Source organism: Elgaria multicarinata, chromosome 7 (assembly GCF_023053635.1).
Source record: "Elgaria multicarinata webbii isolate HBS135686 ecotype San Diego chromosome 7, rElgMul1.1.pri, whole genome shotgun sequence".
Taxonomy (NCBI): domain Eukaryota; kingdom Metazoa; phylum Chordata; class Lepidosauria; order Squamata; family Anguidae; genus Elgaria; species Elgaria multicarinata.
Genome location: NC_086177.1, coordinates 81083932 through 81102155, shown reverse-complemented (window position 1 = coordinate 81102155; position 18224 = coordinate 81083932). Strand labels below are relative to the sequence as shown.

At 41.7% G+C, this 18224-nt stretch overlaps 1 long non-coding RNA gene across 1 annotated transcript in view; it reads right to left on the bottom strand.

Annotated features, from left to right (window-relative positions):
• LOC134401711 (uncharacterized) overlaps positions 1-18224 on the bottom strand; it is a 35018-nt gene continuing 16794 nt past the window's right edge. The window contains exon 3 of the long non-coding RNA XR_010025674.1: positions 1-169. This is a non-coding gene — a long non-coding RNA (uncharacterized LOC134401711). The remainder of the gene's footprint in view (positions 170-18224) is intronic.

Below are 18224 nucleotides of genomic sequence, written 5' to 3'. Positions count from 1 at the left end.
GCTTGTATTTGCTGCTTGCCAAAGGAAAGGTACGTATGAGTTATGACTGCTGCTACAGACAAAGGGAAGGAACTCCAGAAGTTTTTCTCCAATGAATCACTGATGTGGCCTTCCAGCTCTTGGTAAGAGTCTTGTCCCTCCCTTCAACCAATATTTCCTCCTTGTGTATCTATAATAAAGAAACAAGAAATAACCATTATGCTTTGTTGTGGCGGATTGCTAATACTTTTTCTTAGTCTGTTTGAAATGCTCAAGGCACACATAGGCAAGTTTGAAATCTGGAACTTAATATGAAATTGGCTTAAGAATGGTTCCTTCATTGTCTTCCTAGCGGAAAAATGATATCTTCCTGTCACGTAGTTGATAAGGGCAGGCACAGGAATCCTGCCAGTTTGGTATTTAATTCCTGTTTGTTGTAATGCTGAAGGAAATACAGAGATCAGTGAATTACAGGCCCTCAAATATTGTGTCAGGGGGTGAGGGAACCAGAGCCGTGTCCCATGTATGCTTAGTGTTAATAGTATACAACTCTTAGCTTGAAGGCAACTGTTACCCTCAAATGGCTGCCCGCCCATTTCTTCCCTGTGGCCTTCTTATTAAAAGAGTCTTTCAACCCTAGACAACCTCCTCACGTTACCATTCAGGAGGAGGAAAGGAAAATTATAAAAGAAACATAAGTCAGGCCATGCACATGTTTCTTTGGTCTTCTTTTCCCTGTCATCGCAAGTCACGCTGAAATCGGGGACCTTGCATGACAAGCAATGCAAGATCCATCTGACCACCCCATGCTCACCTCAGTCTCGTAAGACACATTTTGCAACATCTTGTAGGACCCTATGGAGATGCAGTATCAGGAGAGGATACTGGACACATTCATTGCATGAGCTGCCTACTGCCTGCTGACATTGGATCTCACCCGTGGTGCTGGAGGAACCAGGTTTAAGCCTATTTTAGATTAAATTAAAATATTGCAGTGCACTACTTTCATTTTTGTTGGGTACATTTTTTCCTTTGTAATTGAATGCCTTAAAATATATGGAAATGAATAAAAACAGACTTTTGAACAAGCTAGTAAAGAACAGAGCTCACATAAGAATGGATTATTATTATTATTATTATTATTATTATTAATTTATTTATATAGCACCATCAATGTACATGGTGCTGTACAGATTGATTGCATTTCTATACTGCGCAATATCCAAACCTATTGAATAGTGCAATCCTGTGCATTTATGCACTTCTTTCTGTCTAAACATGCATAGGATTGTGCCCTACATTCTGAGCAGGCATCAAGCATTGGAAGACTTGCTTCTGACTACACAGCATGTGCGGCAATGCTACTAGGGGAACTTGGTTATGGCTCCTTCAAGAGGCATAATTCTTAGCTCACGTTTACAAGTGGAGGCTGGTGGCTCCGATTTTGGTAGGGCTGTAGATTCATTCTGGGTTTCAGTCAGGACCAGCCAGAGCTCTAAAGGAGCTATACAAGGGGGTGAACACTATTCCCCAAACAGCTTCAGAACCTTGGATATCTCCTTTAGAGTTCAAACTGGTTCCGAATGAAGCCCAGATGGATTTGCAGCCCCACCAAAAACAGAGTCAACAGCGTCCACTGCTTGGTGCTTTGTTTGCATTCTCCTCTGTTAACGTTGCCTTAAGACCATTGCCCCCCCCCCAGCGCGCACACACGCATATGCACGCGCACACACACACAAGCAGTCACTCTTCCATCTGGCTATATCGTGCTATGGTGAATTACAGTGGGGGTGGGGGTCTGCCTCAGTGTAAATTATAGGAGTTGACTTCTTGCTGTCATCAGTGTTTCTTCCACTCAGAACAAGAAAAGGGTCAGATGAACTCAGAGAGCCCTCAAGGAAAACTCCGTTTCCCAGAAACTGACATCACAAGGAATTGGAACAAATCAAGCAGAATCAGCCAAAGGGAGATTTTATTTTTTGCCTACTACTTTAGAAAGTGGTGGGGGGGAGCTTAAGTATGTAGCAAAGCAAGAGTCTCCTGAGGGATCCATCTGGATTTGCAGATAAGCCAAAGCCAATTTCCTCGATTTTAATAGTAATGAATAAATGATTTTAGGTACTTAGTTCTCATTAGTTTAAATGGGAGGGGTGGGGGAGAAGACAATTGACGGTAAAAAGATCGTTGCTTCCTTGTAGCATTTCCTTTGCAGGGTTATCGATGAAGCTATTCGTATTGTGGAAAGGTCACAGTGCATTTCTTCAAGGAACAACTTGTGACTCTTCAAGTTGAATCGCTACTAGTCATGAAGACTATATGTTACCAACGGGATCAGAGACAGCAGGCCTCTCTATAGAAGTTCTTGGGGAACAACAGCAGGAGAGGGCTATTGGCTACTGTGGGAAACAAAATCTGGACTAGGCAGGTCATTGGTGTCATCCAGCAGTGCTCTTCTTATATTCTTTATGATGCAGCCCAGCCTCTCTTCAATGCAGCCTGCCACATCTCTCACACACAAACACACGTATGGCTGCCATCAAAGGTAAGCATTGCCGGGCACCTGCCGAGCTCCCACTGACAAGAGCCCCCAGATGTGCTCCTCCTCCCCCTCCCCCTCCTCGCAACCTCCTTGATCACCTGCCTGCCTCTCTGGGCCAGACAACAAAGGTGGTGAGAAGGAGACATAGCAGATGCCACTGCCTATTGGCTCACTGGCTCTCAAAAAAGCAAGAAAGCAAGCAGTAGCAATGATGGGGGAAGAAGAGCAATAGCCACTGAGAGTGAGAAGGTAGACTCACTGAGGGAGGCAGTCCATTGACCCTGTTTTGCCAAGGACTTTCAAAAACCTGCAGTTGACACTGCGCGCACACGCACACACCAGTCCTGAGCAGGCAGCAAAACAGGTGGCTTACTGGGCCTCTGCTTGCCACCATACAAGGCTGGTGGCCACCAATGTTTGTCTTGGTGGGTCACAAATGGCTGCAAGTAGCATACGGTCGATAGCTGTGCATCTCAAGATATCTGGTAAATATAAGCTGGCATTGCTCTAGCTGTTGCGGCTTCAAGGTGTGTGTTTATTATTTGTTTTCAGGTATTTCACAGGGGTATATGAATGGGAACATTTTTTGCTATGACCTGAAGATTCGATGTGTCTGACAGAGAAGGCATTTCTCCTTCCTTCCTCCCATGCTGCAATGAGACTTTTAAGAAGACTCCATTGGTGTCAATGGGGGCTTTTAAAAGCCTTATTGTAGCATTAGGGACATTTGGTGGCAGGAGTCTTGATGGGCAGCCGCTCCCCAGTGCTGCAACCACCCACCAAGCAATCATGCCTTCTTCACTGCAACAAGCAATGATATAGTGGTAAATGTTGAAATGCAGGCACTCGTAGGGCCTGTTCACATGTCACGCTAAGGCAAGGAGTAGTAATGAACCCCCAGAGTTTAGCGGCATGTGTGGGTGGCCATTTTGCATATTCAAGCTGCACCCATGGCTTTTCGTTACCTGAGAAGCCGGGGAGGGTGAGTCGTTGGCATGGTTAACCAACCATCCACAACCCAAGGGCTGTTTTTGAATATGCAAACATTCCACCCACTGTGGCTTAAGAAGAGATGGGGGTGGAGTGGCAGCAAGGCTAGATAATGGGTTACCAGTAATTCACCCTTCAGCTTGAGATAAAACTCCCATGATGTTTTACAATTGCGATGAACAAAACTACTTTTATTCATTCGAAACAAATGTTATCTGGGGTGGGATCGGGTAGGAGTGGATATTCTAAAATGTGATCTATATTCTCTCTCTTCTTTTCTCTCTTTCATGTTAATAACCCTTTCTTAAAATTCATGCTGTTGGTTAATTGATATTTACTTGCGTTCATTGTGTTTGCTTAGAAACTGGTCATTCTGGAGTGGGAGTTGATATCTGTGCTTATTCTGAACTGGAGCCTTCATGAATTCTTAACGAAAACTGTCTAGTGTAAACTGATCTCTGAGAGATTTCTATCTGAGTAGGAACTGTTGCTTTTCTCAGAACTTCTAAAAACTAGTCCTAAGCAAAAGAAGGCCATCGGTGTCTTTAATAAATAATGGGATATGTTTTTCAAAGAGTACTGTCACAGCCAAAGCCTACGAAAAGGACTAAAGACTCAGCCTTTGAGGAAAGCTTTTTGAAAAACCTCTATCTATAGGCATAGTCCAGCTACAGATCATTGACTTAAATGGAATAAAAGATTAAGCATATGCTTAAATTCTCCCATTAAAACAATTAAGATATTATACAGATGTATCTGAGAGCAAGCCCCACTGAATTCAAAGGGACTTACTTCTGAATATATATATGTACAGGATTATATTGAAAAAGTGCTTAACTTTGGCTGGATGGTGCAATATTGTGATATTGTTTCACTTTCAATAACAACATGGAAATGTAGATACCTGGGTTTTAATTATTTAGTTATTGGTGGGGGATGTAAGTGTGTGTGTGTGATATACTAAAGACTGTGTAAAAGTGCTCAGTGGAAATCTGCTCTCTAGTTTTTCTCACTTTGTCAGAACTCCATGATGTTTGCAACCCACTTAACAGGCATGTTTTACTCTGGCATTATATTTTATTTATTGATTAGGCTTTTAAGGGTTTGATGCAAAGCTCTTATTTAGTAGCTCTTAGATATATTGCTGTTCATTTGTTTTGTAATTGCCATTTCACGCCATCAGCAGATGCTATTTAGGTTAAGCACACTCTCAGCAATGTAAGGTGATAGACCGTAGCTCAGTGGCTTACAATTTAATTCTAGGCTGTTTGTGAAGATGAATGAACAAGCACCTGTTGGCTGGTACATGTGGCTCTCTTCAGTAGTTTATGTGCAAGAGGATTTGTAACCAGCTGGATTTATGTCCGTAGCACTTCTTAATGTATACACTTAGTCCTTGGTGTAGAAATGTCTTGTTTACAATTACATGGGTATGAAGAGACTCCTTGAACTGCCTTCCTGTACAAAGAATTTTCCCACTGCTCCATCTTCTTGGACAAATGTTCAGTATGCAGCTTAAACTTCCTCTGAGATACTAAAAGAAATCCCATAGAGGTCAATAGCACTCTAGAGTGAGGAATTTAGGATCACACCCATGGATGGGTCTAAAAATAGATCTATTCCTTTTGTGTCTCCTATTTTAATCACTCTGGGCTTAATAACACTCCTAAACCATTAGGAGAGGAGCCGGTCTCAAACTATTTTACAACAAGCTTCTCTAATTCAAGAAAACAATCTATGAGTTGAGAGAGGTTTGTGAAGTTAGTTAACCATATTAGTCAGTGTTTAAAAAATGACTATTTGGTTTATGATTGAACTCCCAATAAACATAAACATCAGTCTCAACATAAATAATTGCCGTACTCTTTCACATCTGGCCACCTTAAAAACAACCCTTCTTTACAATGAGTCATGTTTCATTTACATTTGTTAACGTCTGCAAAAACAGGTGATAGTGTTACTCCACAATTACACTTACTTAACTTTCCCTACTGAATCTGTGAGTTATTCAGCTTTAGTGAGGTGAAGAACTCATACTACTTACAGCTCAGTTTGGCAATCGGACGTAAAGTCCCTCTCTTGGGGTTTCATTCAAAAGCAACCAGTATTCCTAGCTCTGTCAGACATTTTAGCTAAATTAAGGAACACCACATCTGCAGCTCATAATTTATTCTGTTGTGTCTCCACTTCTCTTAAAATAAAAACTGATAAATATAGTTAAACCTTAGGGATGTGTAGGTAGTGTGGGGATTTAAAAGCTTATCCAGATGATCAGTCAGTGCCGTCTTAACGCATGGGCATGCTGGGCAGTTGCCCGGGGGGCCCAAGAGCATAGGGGCCCCATGCTAATCTATGCACAGACCAGAATTTAACACGAATTTTAAAGGGCAGCAGAAAAGAAAGAGAAAACGAGAAAACTTCCAAAGTTAACATCTTGGTTCAATCCAAGTGCAATGTCAGGCACTAGTACTTCTCCTTCAACTATATCATCCACATCTACATCTACCCTAACCCTAACCCTGTGCCATCTCTGTCAGTATGATTTACCAACTAAGTACCATTTTTATGTTGAATTTTTTGTTTTTCAAGTTCAAGACTCATGTTATATTGTCCAAACGTTTGTATTGATTAAACTTTGCTGTACAGTATTTTTTTTTAATGTCAAAACACTGATTTTGTTGGAGGTACTAATAAATATAAGTTTATTTTATCGATAATTTACATTTTTATTCCTGTGAGTGGTTTGTGTAGGCAGGGCCCAGTGCACTGCTTTGCCCGGGGGCCTATAATGCTGTTAAGACGGCCCTGTGATCAGTGAATATATTTACAGATCATAATGTTCCTTTTTCATGTTGTTATTCTCAGGGCCACCATCCAGGGTTAGCTGGGCAACTGCTGAGGCCCCTTTGACAAGATCCGCCTATACTTGCTCCTCCTCTCCTTCATTGCAACCTGGTTGTTCACCTGCCTCTCGCTCATACCCAGACAAAAGTGGTGCTAGTGAGACTGAGGAACAGGAGATGCCATTTCCTGTTTGCTCTCTGGCTCTCTGCCTATCAAGCAACAAATGGTAGCAATGACGGAAAACAGGATTAGGAGCAATGTGGCAGATAGTGGCAATGGTGATGCGAAAGTAAACTTAACTGAGGAAGGGGGCCCATTAAGAATGTATTGCCAAGGGCTCCTACAATCCTGGAGACAGCATTGGTTATACATTAAAAGCTGGGATGGAAGGAATGGAGTAAGCTTGCTATGGGAAGATCAGTGTAACACTAGTTACCTCTGCCTTTTAAAATTGTACAACAACAAATCTGAACAGTAGACAACTGTCAATCTCAGAGAAGAAGAAGAATACTGCCATCCATAGTACTTGTAGCATAGGTAATTCCTAAAATAAAATTTATGATTTTTTTTAATGCTTTACTATATTATATACCACCTCCAATATAATATTGATAACCTTACATATACTACAGCCACGCTATTGCTGGTATACGGTAGACAAACATAGCTTTGAATTTCTTTGGACATATATTTGGTTGCTTAACCACTTTTTGTTTGTCTTTTGTCAGCTTGAGCGCACAGTAATCCGGCAAGTTATGATCAAGCGATCACCAAAATTATTCTCACACTGTTTGGGGGATAGTATCAGTAATTTATTTTAGAGCCCCATCACATCTAGGTCGAAACGCGCGGCTCCCGTCGCTTCTCTGTCCTCGCTCCAAAGTCGCTTCCTAAAAACAGGAAGTAGTTAGGCCCATTTAGTCCTGTAGGAGAGAGCAGCAACCAGACTTTTTCTGGGGGCTTTTGCAGCGCAACAAAGGCCAGAAGGGGCGGAAGACGCGTGAGAGGCAGACAACATCATGTGAGCAATCCGTGAGTGCCCAGTAATGAGCGTGCAGTAAAACGCTCGTCGGTTGGAGCTTTTAATTTGTTGGCCCTGGGTAAACAGGAAGCATCCTACATTTCAGTTTCTACACAAGATTAAAATCTCCCATATAGAGCTGATTAAAATCTTCAAAGTCCCAAATGGGCCATTCAGAGAAGTGCAAAGCAATTCTTTAACAGGTGAAGTTGACAAACACCTCTTCAAACAAAGCGATATTCCAAACAAAAGAAAGGTTAATTATGAACTGAAATCCTCATTTCCTGAGATTGCCTTTGAGCAGGGCATGTTTACAAAACTGAAAGACTGCTGTGTACGTGATACCTCAGCTGTCTCTTATGGCCTCTTGGAATCACTTTGGATTTATAGAAGGCCAGGGTATCAATGTTACCCAAGAAAGGCTTTGCCATGACACTTCATCATGGTGTCCTTCCAGCAATATTGATCTTGCCTCTGCAATTATGCTAATAAAGCAAGGGCAAATGCAACTCTTAAGAGACTGACCATAATGGATGATCCCCCTAGACTAAACAGAATGAAGTTCCCTCAGGAACCGGACCGCTGTAATTGCAGTAATTGCTTCCAGAACCTTGATGAGAATTAAAGAGGTCACTGTTATGTTCCTTCCAACTTGGGGACAGCAGTAGTGTGTGCAACACAGATCTTTCCCTCAAGGTATACATTTCAAATTGGTACTTGGGGCACTTTGATTTAACTACACAGAACAAAAATTGATATAATTGATATAGATTGTTTCTGTAAAATTGACATCCAGATAGAATTAACAGTGTTGTTTTTGAAAAATTGGCTGTCTATAATTGATATAGCTCTTTTGAAAATCTAATTGGCATAATTGTACCATCAAGAACTATAAATTTTGTATAAAAATATTTAACGGATCCAGTGTAGTGTTCTCTGGTCTCCTACAAAGGGCTGGCGCTACCATTAGGCCAACTAGGCAGCCGCCTAGGGCGCAGACCTCAGAGGGGCGCAGTACTGACCTTTAAGGTCACAGCTGGCAATTTGGGGGGAGGGGAGGTGCAAGTAGCTCACCTTGCCTAGGGAACAAAATAGCCTGGCACTGACCCTGCTCTTACACCTGGAGTGTTTATTTTGATTTTGCACCTTGATTTAAGTCTTATTTGCAACCTGTTTATCTGTTTGCCTGGAGTGTCCAGTATACGAAAACCCTTCCTGATTTATTACTTACTTGGTTTAGTAAATGTGCAGTGGTGTTAATCTCACCCTCACAAAATATAAACCAGGAAGTCCTTTTTCCCAGGAAGTGCTTCTGTTGCAAAGATGCTCCAGTTTCCCAGCATTCACCTTGTGTCATATAATCTGGGAAACTGCATTTGCCTTTCTCTCTCCCCCTCACTCGGGCTTCTGTTGCAACTGTGACTGCAGAATGGAATGTGGTTGCTTGAGGGTCAGTTGCAAACTGATTTGAAAATGGCCTCTAATGAAGTGTCTTTATCTCTAAAGCTGAGTGCTCTTTATCTGCACTCAGATCTGGTACTACATGCTCATCTTAAATCAAAGAAAAGGTGGCAAATATGTATTCATTCTTTCATTCATTTCTTACAGGGTTTATACCTTACCCTTTGACAAGTTTCCAGGGCGACTTATAAAAAAATCAAAATTAAAACAGGAACAATTTAATTTTAAACACACACACAATTTAAAAGACCAGTATAAAAGTAATTGGCAGTGATAAAAACAAGTCAGCCGTAAAAGCCTGAGAGAATAAAATGGTATTTCCTGGAACTGAAATTACATTGAGGTAGATTCCCAGGTGAGACTTTCTGCCAAGAGCATTCCATAATTGGGCAGCCACTATCAAAATGGCCCTTTTCCCATTAGTCACCTGCTGCACCTCAGGCCAGCACTACATGGAACCAGGCAGTAAGTCTACTCTACCTATAGTATAAGGCCTGTAACAACTGCATGACCTTCTGACAATTTCCCCCCGATTTATTTTTTCTGTTCTGGGAGGGCTGTATACTCCACCACTAGAGCAGGAATGTACATATTTCCCTTCAAGAACAAAGTGGTGAATAGGATCAGGCTACCTTTTCCCTCTTCTCCTTCCACCGTGTGAGGACAATCTAGCAATCCCCATACTCCATGTTTGTACGATCTATGCAGCTTTTTATTTTATTTATTTATATAGCAAAGCCAGTGTGCATGGTACTTTACAGAATACAAGAGGATAGGTCCCTGCCCCATGGACCTTACATTCTAAAATTCAACACAGCAGATACAACAGAGACAGGGGAGAGAAGTAGAGGTGGGGATAAATAGGGAAACAATATGTGTTTCTTTCCATCCTGCAGGCTCAGTATTGGGAGCTTTAACCTTCTCTTATTAAATGTAAGATGAGGAAAAAGAGAAGGTGAAACACGGAAATCAATAGGACAAGCTATTTAAAACTAAATACCCAGCCATTCATTTCCTCTTCCTCCTTCAGCGATTCCTTTCTTGCACAACCATAAACTAATTTCATTTCCTTGGGTGCTCCATTGGATGGGACTTTTATTGTACGGTTGCTCTGCCTCATTAACAGAATTGTACCGGGTGCAGACAGCAATGTCTTCCATTTGCAGCCCTCTCATATTTCCCCACCACTTCTTCTGTCATTTTTCTTACCCCCCCCCCCAAAAAAAAATCCATTAAGGAAGAAAAGTCAGACGAGCTGTGCGATGCCTTTGGTTTGTTTGCGCTAGGAACCCACAGTCTGGAAACTCCCACTGTTTAAGTAGTAAATAAACTTTATAGAAGTCTGGTGTATCCCATTTTAAGCTCTCTTTTTATCTCTGATTTCTTGTGTAGAGCATTCTTATGTGCAAGTGGCAGTAAATGTCCATGATACTTCACTTCATAGCTCCCTTCTAACTATGGGCCATTATATCAACAAGGCACACATGAGCACACATTGCTCATTGGATCTTCCTTCAAAATATGCTGACAAGGGAGATCTGTGAGAATGGTTTGGAGACAACTATGATGGATTCATGCCAGCTTCATACCAACTGTGGATTCTTATATGTTTAACTAACCCTCAGCAATTTGGCAGGACCGTTTGTTATGATAAATGCTGCTATGTTCTTGTCTCTGTTCTTTGTACAGTCAGAACTGTTACATTTGAACCTGGGCCTTTATTAGGGCAATTCCACTTTTACTCTACGCTCTTGGATTCTTTCTCTGCAGTTTACATTACCAGCTGTTATTTTAAGGGCGGCATGACACACAGGATTTTAGCAGAGGAATCTTTTCCCACAGCCTATCTCTGTGCCAAGAAAAAACTCACTTGCTATTTTTTTCAGTGTCAGGCTGTTGCTGAAGGCATAGGAGCAGTGTCTGTAAACAAAACAAAAATGGTGGCAACTCTATTTTGCACTACCATAGTTAAAATAATGAAATTTGAAGAAAAAAATCCAAAGAAGAAATTTCGAGGATGTTATTGTGGGTTGGGTTTGGGGTTCTTGTGTTTGCTTTACTTCTGAGGTGGATATAGAATGTACAGAGGGTGTGCATTGCTCTCTGGCAGCCTGTAGCCTCCTCAGCTTCCTGCACTTCAATTAAAGCCCTCATGAGGAAGACATTGTGAGGTAATTCCTCCCATGGGGCTTTTTCAGTTCAATAGTGGCAGGTGGCCTGGGAGGCTACAGAGGAATGGGGAAATGTGTAATAGAGAGAGAAAACACACACAGCATCCTCAGCCACCTCACAGTGATTAGGTAGCTCAAACCCAAAGGAGATTCAGAATTCTGCCTCAGAAAAAGTGAAAGCCTCAACATAGTTGCTGTTGTTGCCACTTGCAGTAGCATTGCAATAAACCAAAAACTCTTAGGAAAAAAGAAAGAACCGGTGCTACACCCCCTGCCAATGGTGAGCCCTATTGGCTAGAAACTTTTGGAGAATTTCTCCTCTCCTAGGAGAAATTTGGTGAAATTGTCCCCCAATTTCTCTACTCACTAGTAGGATGGGAGAATTTTGAGTGGTCATTTGTGCACATAAGAACATAACAAAAGCCATGCTGGATCAGACCAACGGTCCATCTAGTTCAGCACTCTGTTCACACAACCAACTGTCGACCAGGGACCCACAAGCAGGACACAGTTCAACAGCACCCTCCCACCTATGTTCTCCAGCAACTGGTGTATATAGACTTACTGGCCTATCCAGTGTAATTTTAGGATGCTTTTAGGATGTTTTTTAGAAAGTTTTAACAATGTATACTATATTTTTAATTGGTATTTTATACTTACTGTTGTTCCCCACCTTGATCCAGATGGAGAGGCGGGTAAGAAATAAAATTGTTGTTGTTGTTGTTGTTGTTGTTGTTGTTGTTGTTGTTATTGCCTCTGATACTGGAGGAAGCACATGGCTATCACAACTAGTAGCCATTGAAAGCCTTCTCCTCCAGGAATTCATCCAACCCCCTTTTAAAGCCATCCAAATTGGTGGCCATCACCACCTCTTGTGGTAGTGAATTCCCTAGTTTAACTATGAGTGATATGAGGAAGTACTTCTTCTTATCTGTCCTGAATATCCCAGCAGTCAGCATCATGGGATGACTCCGGGTTCTAGTATTATGGGAGAGGGAGAAAAATGTCTCCCTATCCACGTTCTCCACACCATGCATAATTTTGTACAATTCTACCAGGTTTCCCCGTAGCCTCCTTTTTTCCAAGCTAAACAATCCCAGCTGTTGTAACCTTCCCTCATAGGGGAGATGCTGCAGTCCCCTGATCATTTCAGTTGCCCCTTTCTGCATTTTTTTCAGCTCTACAATATCTTTTTTTTTTTTTTTTGGTGCAGTGACCAAAACAATATTCTAAGTGTGATCGCACCATAGATTTGTATAAAGGCAGTATGATACTGACAGTTTTATTAGCAATTCCTTTTCTAATAATGCCTAACATGGAATTTTCCTTCTTTACAGCTGCAACCCACTGTGTTGACATTTTCATCAAGCTGTCCACCACAACCCCAAGATCTCTTTCTTGGTCGGTCACTGCCAGCTCAGATCCCATCAGGTTATACTTGAAGTTGGGATCTTTTGTCCCAACGTGTATCACTTTACACTTCCTTACATTGAACCGCATCTGCCATTTGGATATCCACTCTCCCAGCTTGGAGAGATCCTTTTGGAATTCCTCATAATCCCTTTTTGTTTTAACCACCTTAAATAATTTGGTGTTGTTGGCAAACTTGGCCACTTCACTGCTGACTTCCAATTCCAGATCATTTATGAACAAGTTGAAAAGAATAGGGCAGGATCTACACTACTGCTTTAAAGCGCTTTATAACAGTTTTGACAACTGCTGAGGCCCAGGACACACTGCATATACAGTTTTCAAAATGTTTTCAAAGTGCTTTAAAGCGCTTTAAAAGCAGTAGTGTAGATCCCTCCTTGGTCCCAATACTGATCCCTGTGGAATCTCACTATTTACTTCCCTCCATCAGGAGAATTCACCATTTATTCCTTCTTGCTGCTTTCTGTTCTTTGGCCAGTTACTGATCCGTAAGAGGACCTCACCCCTTACTCCATGGCTGCTAAGTTTGCTCAGGAGTCTTTGGTGAGGGACTTCATCAAAAGCCCTTTGGAAGTCCAAGTAAACGATGTCCACCGCATCACCTCTGTCTACATGTTTATTAAGCATAGCTTTAGCCAAAACCATACAGCTCTTTCCAGTGGAGACTGGTGGTTCCAATGTCAGTGCAGTGGTGAATCTGCTCCAGGTTTCAATCATAACCAGTCCGAACTCTAAAGGACCTGTCCAAAGTGCAGAAGCCACAATGTTAAGCTGTGGAATTGCACCAGGGCAGGAGGCCTTTGTGGCCACTCACTCTGGCAGCAAGTGGTGCAGTGGAGCCAGAGGTCACAAAGTCAAAGCACTGGGACATTTTGATTAGCAGGGATGCTGACATCATCTGCCACCCCCTCTCAGACTTCTCTGTTTCTTCTGACTGTAGCTGCAATCCTGACAGTAGCTGGGGGAGAAACGGATTTCCCTAGCAACAATATATTGTTTCTCCATGGAGGCATGACTATGGGAATTGTCACGATAAGCACCTGTACTTCAAAAATTTCCACTACACTACTTCTGGCAGCACACAGCAGCTCATAAAATGGCTGTCAAAGTTGCTGGGGAATAGAGCCACCAGCACATTCATACTGAGGCTGGGATCTTTCTTGTACAAAGATACAAGTGGTGCCTTCATGCTGGTAGCAGGAGCCTTACTCCAGATCCTATGAGCCACTGTTCCAGTGTTGCAATTTATAATGGGCTGCCAATGAGGAAAAAATAGATTAGATGGGGGGGGGAGAATAAAATGCTCATGTCCGCCATGTTGATGTCTCTCTGCTCCTGGGCCATTGAATTCATGCTTCCAGTGTAAACAAGCAACACAAACATTCTTTATGCTCCCATTTGAGCCTTTTCTCACAATACACCAAGGAACCTTCCCTGCCAGATAGCATGCTCTATTCTTATATCTCATGCCACCCTTGCATCAGGAACATACCACAATTCCAGGCAATGGGGAGAGCAGACATGGCAGAGAAAGTCTTTGTAGCATAGGAGAACTTGTTATGAAAATGCAACAGCCACCCAAGCAGAACATGCACCAAATGTGTCTAAATTGCAGAGATCTGGAGAGGGAGATTTGTAATTATTGCTGTTTAAATAGTCCTTGATATTTAAAACTGGTGATTTAATGGTAGAAATAGGTCAGACCACCTAAAATAACTTGGCAATTACAGGATTGCTTGAAAACTTTGTTTTTTCCCTCCCCCTGGAAACAAAAGCTTTGGAAAATCCAAGAGAAAATTGATAAAAGATAAGGGCTAATACACTGAAGCTGAAACCTGATAAGATGGAGGCTCTGTGGATTGGTGGTTCCCTATTCTGGGAATTGGGTAAGCAATTTGTTCTGGATGGGGTTGCACTCCCTCTGAGGGAGCAGGCGCATAGCTTAGGAGTATTCCTAGACCCGCCCTTGTCACTGGAGGTCCAGGTGGCCTCCATGGTTTGGAGTACTTGGGTCAGCTTCGGCTGATCCGCCAGCTATGGCCTTCCCTGGACAGGGATAATCCAGCCACAATAGTGCACACACTTGTAACTTCCAGATTAGACTACTGCAATGCACACTACATGGGGCTGCCCTTGAAGACTACTTGGAAGTTGCAGCTAGTGCAAAATGCAGCAGCTAGACTGCTGACCAGTACATCTCACAGAAACCATATAACACCAGTCTTAAAGGAATTGCACTGGCTGCCTATTCGCTTCCGGTTGGAATTCAAGGTGTTGGTAATGACTTTTAAAGCCCCAAATGGCTTGGGACTGCGATACTTGAGGGAGCGCCTCTCCCTATATATGCCTGCCTGAGATTTGAGATCTGTTGGAGGAGCTATACACATGGTGGAATGTGGGAGAGGGCTTTCTCTTTTGTGGCACCCCAGTTACAGAATGCCCTCCCCTCGGAGGCCCGACTGGCGCCGGCACTGGTTTCATTTTGGTGCCAAGTTAAGTCGTGGCTTTTTAACAAAGACTTTGATGGCTAAATTCACCAAGCCTGTACACAGTTTTAATTGTTTTAATTAGTTTTACTGTTTTTAAATTCTATACTGGTTTTAGCTTATTAATAGTTTAATTTGTTTTTATTTGTGTATATTTACTGTTTTATATTGTTTGTATGATTTTAACTGTACGTCGTCCTGAGATCTTTGTGATATAAGGTGGGATACAAACGTTTTAATAAATATATAAATCCAATATAAAATTGATAACAGATAGGTCAAATTGGTCAAATAATACAACATTCACAGCTATAATTCCCAACTTTCAAAATTAAACTCAGTATTTTTAAATGTTGGTTTGCAAGTTGCTGGCATTTTTGTTATGTTTTGAATAGAGGCATTCTCAGACCATTTGTCCACATTCTTTGCAGCAGATAGTGTATGGATTTTGCTGTTTGAATGCTTGGCTGAGATTGGCTTTCTGCTTTTTACTGGAAGTCTTAAGCAAGACAATTGGAATATGAAGCAAAGGTAATTTAGGGCATAGTCAAAGATGATACATATAGTTTTGCATGTAACAATGATTGCCCAATAATTGCAATGTGTCAATAAAGCTGCAGCCTCTTGAAGTACACTTGTTTGGGAATAACTCCCATTGAACTTACAGGGAAAGCCCAGGGTGGCTCTGGATCTGCTCTCCATTGGTTAGATGACGCAGGCGCAGGTTCGCAGCCATTGCGGGGCTTCCCTGCGATGCTGTGCTTAGAACAAGTGAGACATTTACTGCATCTTTGTTAAAGGGAGTGATGTCATCACAATGCTTCTGCTGTGAAACATTGCTCCCTGGCCAATTTGAGGAGGAGCTTGGTGGAAGGCAACCAGCATATGGTCACCTTCCACCAGGATGGGGGGGGGCATCTCTGGGACCCAGATGGTCACCCAGAAACCCCACACTCCCTCCTCGGTGGGATTACCCAATGCACAGGGTTGAGGAGGGAGATGGCACCAACCCGGTGCAGTGAAGACAGTTTCCTGCTCATCTTCTTATGTGACATATGCCATCCTTTGCCAACAATGCCCCATTGCATTCTATTTATTTATTTATTTTATTTATTTATTACATTTTTATACCGCCCAATAGCCGAAGCTCTCTGGGCAGTTCACAATAAAGAGTAATCAAGCCAAACTCTATGCAAAAATAAAATAAAAATGGACACATATCTGACATCAGTAATGGCAATGTACAGAAACCAATGGAGAACATTTCAACCTCCCAGGACACAATGGGGCTGATCACATAACATGCTAACCCACACTCAGTGGTTGACTATGGGTTGTTGTTGTTGAACTGTGGGTTAGTGTGTTGTCTAAACCCAGAACATTTTCTGGAGATGGTTTGTGAACCATGTTGTGTGAACAGGTGCTCTGGCTTCATTCGATCAACACAATGGGGTTATCATGGGTTAAATTACTCATGGGTTAAATTACTCATGATGATGATTATTATTATTATTATTATTATTATTATTATTATTTATTTATTTATATAGCACCATCAATGTACATGGTGCTGTACAGAGTAAAACAGTAAATAGCAAGACCCTGCCGCATAGGCTTACAATCTAATAAAATCATAGTAAAACAATAAGGAGGGGAAGAGAATGCCAACAGGTACAGGGTAGGGTAAGCAGGGTAGGGTAAGCAGGCACAGGGTAGGGTAAAACTAACAGTAGAAAGTAACAGTAGAAGTCTGCACAACATCAAGTTTTAAAAGCTTTAGGAAAAAGAAAAGTTTTTAGTTGAGCTTTAAAAGCTGCGGTTGAACTTGTAGTTCTCAATGATGAACTGTGGTGTATGCTGTGCATGTTCAGCTGCCATTTTGAATATTCAACCCCCAATCAGGGATTGCCCGACTACTAATCAAAGGTTGTTTAACACTTGAATAACCCATGGTAGCCGGGTTCACATGACTGGGGGTTGCATATTCAAAATACATATCTACACACCACCACCCTACCATGTGCTGCATGACAACCCAGTGATAATCACCTTAAGGTGGCCATTTTTGAACAATGAATAAGATTAAAAGTTGTTTTTAAATCACACTACATATGTTAATCAGCTCAGCATTGCAACAACATTTTGTGAATGGCAACTGTTAAGATAATCATCACTGTCTATACTATTTGCATTTTAATACCTGCGGACACAGTTTACACCTCCCCTGCCACCCAGCATAGATCTGCCAGTTCATCTGATGAAATCAATAGTATCTACGAAAACTTGTGTCAGAATAAATGTGGTAGTCTTTAAGCTGCCAAAAGAATCTTTGTTGTTTTTATCAAGGAGGATCTCCGCTCTAGGTATTTCAAGGGTGTGTCTCCCCCAGAATTTTTGCCTCAGCATTTTGTAGGTATACTCAAAAGTACTGTACCCCAACATATGATTTCCTTTGTGATGTGCATTCTCCCTATCTGACAGCTCTGAATTTTGGGAAGTGGGGAAGCACTGCTATTTTTCTCATCCTCATGACCAATTCACATAACTAAGGCTGCAGTCCGAAGCACATTTACTTGAGAGTAAGTTGATTGAATTCATGATATTAATTTCTGAGCAAACACGCACGGGGTATATAGTGCATTAGCATGTTGCAAGTGGTGTGTGTGTGGTGTGAATCCATGCAATGTTCAACATGTAGCAAAATGGGCATGTTTGCTTTCAACTCAACTCAACTCAATTGTAACTCTGATTTGTGGCAGTCTTAAGTTCTTGTTTAAAGAATAAAGGTGAGTTATTCAAATGTAGACATTAGATGTATTAATTATGACACCACAATGCTGTCCTGAGGTGCCATAGCACAAGCCTACACATGTTTACTCAGATGTCAGTCCCATTTATTTCAATGGAGCTTACTCCCAGGAGGGTGGGTATCGGATTGCAGTCATTGTCTGCTAGCTCTTCTCTTCATTGCAGAAGGGTGAAGTTGACCTAGTCCAAATAATATATAATTTGCCAACCCGGTGTTTCTAAAGCCACAAAGACTCATGAAATTGGTATGTGAGCAAAATTGAAGTGCAATGTGCAAACCACATTTTCCAAAGTAGGCCCTCTTAATTTCAGAACAAGCCCTTACCAGTGAAAGAAATGATGTTGCTATGTCTACAAATAATGGTTGAATAATTGACTTTGTGCAGTAAAGCAGGCCAGTGTGTTTTTAAAAATCAGTCACAACTCCTTGACACATACTGAAAATGTAACATGTAAAGAGCAAAGCTATGATTAGACACTTGCCAAGGGCCCAC